A 6997-nucleotide genomic window follows, 5' to 3' on the forward strand; every position below is an offset into this window, starting at 1 on the left:
CCTTCACTCTCATGAACCACATACTTTACTTACAACCCCCCTCCCTTAATTCCTCAAAATATTTTAAGTAAGTTGATGATGTTACATCAGGACAACTGGAAGACTAGTTTAGATCTGTAAACAAATCACAGCTAAGAATTTCAGGTTATTGTTCTGATACTCTCTGAGTGCTCAACTTGTTAATATACTTTTAAAAAAACATTTTGAGACAAGATCATTTTGTACATGGAATTAATATGTGATAAAATGAAAAACCCTTCAGTAGTTTGATAAATGATAAATGCATCTTCATGGAAGAAGATGCACAATTGTGCTGTACAAAGTTTATTTCTCCATTAAAAAACAAGAAAAAAAGCACTTTAAAAGAAAACATAACAAAACCATTATTTTCCTATGAGCACAGGATGAAAAATACATTTTTTTGCAATATGTGTTGAGAATACCATATTTTTCTGTCCATTCATTGGATCCAAACAAAAGTTATGCTTTTATTACACTTGTTTAGAACTATGAACTCATGGCTTACATGAGTCTTTACTTAATTTATGAACAGAAGGGTGAAAATAGTCTCACTATTTATGGGATAAACTTTTAAAATGCAAAATATGTTCTATCAACACAGAAATTGATCAATAAATCTTAAAGAAAACAAATTGGTATAGTATTGACTGAACTAAGAATTTCAACAGTAGTAGTAGTTTCTCATCTTTTTTGTAGCATTGTGATAGCTATTTATGAAAGGTATTATCTAAGTCAGAAAGAAAATGCCTCCTGGGAAATCCTATGATACTGGATCTGGCTATAACACCCAGCCTTCAACACCATTGCTGAGTGCCATTTCCCCAGATCAGCCCACTGTCTGGTGTATCTCCTCCTCTAGCAGTTTTAACTGAAATTGAAGGATGCAGTAAATTTTCACTGAGAGTTGGGATTTAACATTGGTCATTGGTTAGTTAAATTCCAAGTAGAAAACATGTCAATTGGTTGGGTCAATTCTCAATGTCAACAAAATGAGTTAATTAAGGAAGAAATGTTAACACGGGTCCTGACCTGGCAAATTTTCTATATTAGACAAAGTATAAAACTTTAATACTTGTATTCAACATGTGCTAGACAAGTCATGGAAATTAAATTTCTATTTTCTCACCCTTTCAATACTATTTATTATATATATATATATATATATATATATATATATATATATATTATATTTCAATTCTATATATATATGTGTGTGTGTGCATATATATATATATATATGTGTGTGTATTTATTTATAGTCATATATTCCTGTGTGCATTTTGTTGTACTATGATATCAACATTTTTACATATATACCTAAAATGATAAATAAAAATCTCATTTCAATTTCTTACTGAATCATTTATTGGCAATTGAACATACACCCACTCTTAGTCCCAAAGCTTAGACTGCAAGCACATTTTATAAATGGAAGTCTCTAAAATTGTAGAATTTGACCTATTCAGTTGGCTCAGCACCATCAAAGCTTTTTGGCAAGGATTTCTCAGAAGAACTAGGGAAGGTGTCAAATGTTCAGTTACCTAGAGCAAGTTTTCAGTAGAAGCTGGAGAACCCATATCTTCCACAACAGGATTGGCGGCGGTGGCCATATCCTTAGCTTCCAAAGTCAAAGCCTCCCTAGGCAGAGCCATATCCAAAGCCTCTGAAGCCAGAGCCGTAGCCCAGTCTTTGGATGCTGTTAAATCCACAGCCCAGGCCTCCAAAGCCACCATATCCATAGCCCAGGCCTCAGTAGTAGCCGCTGTAGTAGCTCATGGTGTCCGGAGAGGTGAGTTTGAGCTGTTGTTCAAGGTAAGATACTTAGAGTATCAACACATGTAAGGCAAAGCTTGTATACTCATTGCTGAACATATAATAAAACCTGTGAGCAGTCTTTTCTTTCATTCCAAGTTATTAGTTTACTACCACATCTCATTAATCTGTTTGCTAACACAAAGAGAGGCATATAACTCTTTAAGTCATTACAAAATTTCACCTTTCTTCTTTGTCTCGTTAGAATGACCGTGAACTCGTTGTGCCTTTTTTTTTTTTTTTTTATGGGAAAATGGCAATGCCTTCAAAGTTGGATAATTTAAATTCCTGTAGTAGAATTCATTATTGGGCTTATTGTATCATTCATATTAGACAGCCCCCTTTCTCTAAAGATTTTCTCATTCAGCTAATTTGTAACATCTTCTATCCATCTAGATTCTAACAAACAAGTTTATTTAAAATATTTAAATGTTTTGTAATCTCTAAGTGTGTTTTTGAGATTGGCAAATGAAGGATTTGTTTTTTTTCAAATTAGGAGGTCATGCTTACATGAATAAGCAATCTCTCTCTGTCTTTCTCTCTCTCTCTCTCTCTCTCTCTCTCTATATATATATATATATATATATATATATATATATATGTGTGTGTGTGTGTGTGTGTGTGTGTGTGTGTGTGTGTGTGTGTTTGTGTAAACTATTTTATACTTTGTTCATCATCATATGAAACACTCTTTGGTTTACCAGAATATTAAACTTTAATCTAGAAGTCAAAAGATTATCAAGATACTAAATTCATTTTATAATTACCCTAAATAGCTTTTTATATATTCCCTTTGTGTCATTATCTGTTTTAGACATTTTATTTCTCCAAACTGGACTCTATCTAAGTATTTCTTAAGATGCTCCAGATCTTTTCCACACACCTTTCCTTCCATCCCTCCTCTTCCTCATGTTCCCTGCAACAATTATGCATCAAGCCACTCTACCTCACAATTCGTATTTACTCTCTATTTTTTATAGTACCAGCTGGGTATTTAGTAATTTTTCTATTTGTTTTGTAAAATAGACTTTTATATTTTTTATCCACATACTTACTATTACCACAAACGTTTCCCCTGACATGGTGTTTTCTGTTGTGCATGCCTTGTCTACATTATTCTGTGTCACAATCTTTCAAGAAATTACTGATTTGTAAATGTTTGAATATTTTGAGAAGTATTACTATACTTTTGAGGTTGTATTGCCTGACTAGGATGCTTTAAACTTTGTATGATTTCCAACCTCCAAATATTAATTACAATGTTTTACATATGGAGGTGCAAAGAAGAATGTGAGGAGAGCCAGCCATTTTCCTCAGATTTCCCAATATTAATCTTAAAGATTGGAAATCAGGCCAAGTTTAATCCTCACTGGAATGCAACCATATCACAAACTTGAAACTTTAATCAATCAGTATTTCATGTTATGTGACATTAATTATATACCAGAGAATATATATGTTTTATCTTTTTTTTTGATTGGATAAAGTATTCATGGTAATGTATTTTCTCAACTGGATCAATCAGCTGAAGGAAACAACAATTCTGTTGGGTAAAGGGGTAAAACTGAATTCTGTCTGGACCAGCTTGGAAGAAGTCTTCCAAGCAAAGTTTAATTCACAATGCCTTACATCTTTAGAAGAGATATTTAAACTAATATTTTCTTTTCAGGTAAATTATTTTCTTGCATTATCCAAGTTGATTTTCCTGCTTATTCTGAAAAAAAAAGAAAAATATAGGCAGAAAAAAAATAATCTCTTCTCAATAAGTCATTTTGAACCCCAGCCATGCTGTAAGCCCATTAAAAATTAAGGAATCTTTTTATTGATGAGGCAAGTGTCACAGGTGTGTGCACAAGACAAAAGGCTCATTTACGTTCTTGTTTTGATGTGCGTAGTGTCGTGTGCTCACACTAAGGCAGACACTACAATGAAAATGAACTCAACTATTGTATACCCTGGATTCATGTTTATAATTTCAAAGAAACAGGAAGTCATATATTCAAGTGTCTAGCCCCTTTGTACACATGTACACAGTTGTACATACATACATGCTTAGGGATAAGTAGTAAAAGAAGGTCATGAAACATGTGCACCAGGATAGCAAAGCTGAATACAGTAGTGTGTGTTTGCAACACCTGCTCTCAGGAATCACCGTCAGTCCTAACACAGTGAGAACTTCCTCGTGAACTAAGGCGTGTTTTTATCTTAACCTAGGGAGACATCGCAGGAAGGTGAATCTTGCTTGAGCTATGCACAAGGGTAAACATACAAGCAGAACAGGTCATTTCAGTGACGTGATAAGAGAAGAGCCGATAATCATAAACTTATAATAGTGAGCTCCGAATAACAGTTCAGAGGTGAACTAAAAGACAGACATTTGGATTGAAAACGTCCTACAATGAGGATTAGGAGGAAGAAAGTCCTATCGTAGAACTGAATGAAATAAGGCCATCAGCCAACTGAATAAGTGCAGCTAAAAGATGATGAATTAAGTATGAACTAACCGCATATGAAAAATTGCCCTGCTTACTTGGTAACCTAAAGATCAATGGCATATTTAGCTATCAAGTAAGAATGTGCAAAGGAAGGGGTGAGATTGCAGAATTCAAAATTCTTCTTTGGAAAGCTACTTTATTTTCCCAGTATGCTTAATGATATGATTTAATTGAAAGTATTTTATTGATCTTACAATTAAAAGGCGACACTTACTGAATGTATATAAGTTGAGAGTAATTTGAGAAACATTTCTAAGTGTAATAAAACATGTTTAACATATGAAAATACAGTTATGTTGTTAGCCTCCTGTTGACTTGAATATGAGTATTACAAAGGGGAAAAATCCAGAAGAGTATCACTTACTAATCTTTTTGATGCTTTTAATTCAATCCCAAACTATTACTGGAGCAATCTATAATTGTTTGTATATTTATGGGCTCTTTCCTTTACAGTGTAATTGTTGAGATTCATCAGCATGCATACATAATTAAATTTATGAATAGAAATAATCACATTGATTTATTAGAAGAGGAAATAATCAAATCAAATATAAACAAATTGAAAGAATTCTGGCATTATGATGTCATTGGTGTGATGAACTGATAATTGTGTGGCATAGTCAACTTTTGTGCACAGCTATCACTATTATGAATTTAGTGTAGAATGAGTGAAATCACCTTTAGAGAGTGCTCTTATTATTGCATATTATGTTTCTTCGTATTGCATATTATTGAATGTGAAAATACTCTAATAGAGAGCAGAGACTCCACATCATAGGCATAATGGGTGGAGACATGCATCTGCAGCCTTAGTAGCCAGACTAATGATCAGAGTTCTCACAATCACTGCCACATCCCGGACTGCCACATCCATAACCACAACCACAGCACTAGTCTCTGAAGCCTCCATAGCTGCAGGCTAGTCTAGAGAGTAGTTGCTGTGCTTGTTCATGGTGTCCAGGGTGGCAAGATAGTCTGGTCAGGGCAGTAAGATCAAATAATTATCATTTCCTGTCAAGTTTTTATCTAACTCTATGTACCATACTTGACAAAACCCTGACAAAATGAAGATGGTGTCCAACTCACCACAATGTGAGAGCTTGCTTTTGTGTTCATGGCGCTCCTGAAAACCATTGGATCACCTTTAAGGCAAGAAATTTCTAGTTCTGTCTTCAAAATCTGAACCCACTGAGCCCTAAATAGATCTGTTCATAGACAAATGACTGAGTTATAGTACTATGTTGAAATTCAATACCACTTGATATCTAGGTTTATTTGAGATATTTTGGTTTGCTTATTATTAAATAAAAAAATAGGTAATTAAATCCAATTTATTATAGCCTTCCAAAGCCATGCCTATCTCACACTGCATTTCATTATATTGGGAGGAAATATCTGAAAACCTGGAGGGCATCAGTCCCCCTGCTGTGGGCCTCAGCTGGGAACTTCCCAGGGGGAGGTTGAAATGGACGCATCAGTTTTTCATCTTTTTTTCTTATTATTTTAGAGCATTGAGCCTCCTAACCATAAGCTTTATCTTAATAATTTTTGAAAAATAAAACTACTTTTATCCATTAACGTGGCATAACCTTTCAAACATGAAAGGCAGACCCTAATGATAATTAGGGATCTGTTTTGCCAGCTCTCTCACAAACTATTCAAAATGTAACAGTTTTATAATGATTTCTTTTCATGTCTATTAGGTATCTAAGGTATTCTCATAAAATAGTAATTATGGTCGCCTCCCTATACTGTCTTCATTGTGGTCTCACTTCCTCTGATCCTTCCTTCCATATCAGCTGTTCTAAATGTCAATCACTTTTTATTCAGGACTTAGCTTTTCCTATAAAATCCATGTTACTATATAATGACACATAGCTACTTTCACCATAATCATTTTCTTTTCCTTCTACTTGCCTATTATATGTTTATTTACAACAAAAATAATTATCTGGTGGCTCATAAGACAATAAATATTTATTAGAATCTCAAATATTGAGAATGTTCTGTTACAAGTAACTATAAAATTCAACAACCATTTACACTGGAGATCTCTTGAAAATCTCAGAAAAAAAAATCCGTGTTGTAAAAAGGTAGCATAGAAGAGATAATATTTGAGATGTAAAGGACTCTCAGCAGTCCTTAAGATACTGTTCATGTGCATAGATACTTGAGGTTGCTGTAAAGTTTGCCTAATCTTTACTCACAGGTAGCCTCAAGTTTAAGTTTAAAGATAAGTAATCTCTGCTCTATGTCCTTACCCATAGAGATAATTTTCATGATCTTGGATTTGAACATTGTTATCTGTGTTGGAATACCAGAATATTTTTAAATTTGACTTTGAGAATATGAGATGGTTTTGACCATTTTTATCTATAGCTGTAGGTTAAATATTTGTGATCTCTGGCTTTCACATAGCCTCTCAACTTCATATGTGTGTGTGCAAGCACATTACACATATATTCATATACATGCACAAAAACACATTCAGGAATTTACAATAATATTACACATTACTATCATTCTGCTTCTTTTCTTTTTAAATTCTGATTGAAAAACATAGTAATTTCAATATTTTACCCTCATTAATTTAAGCTGAAGCCACAAACTTACAAATAAAACACCTGGGTTTTAGAATGTCATGTTTTACTTACTTGGATTTATAAATT

Source organism: Arvicanthis niloticus, chromosome 12, assembly GCF_011762505.2.
Source record: "Arvicanthis niloticus isolate mArvNil1 chromosome 12, mArvNil1.pat.X, whole genome shotgun sequence".
NCBI lineage: Eukaryota > Metazoa > Chordata > Mammalia > Rodentia > Muridae > Arvicanthis > Arvicanthis niloticus.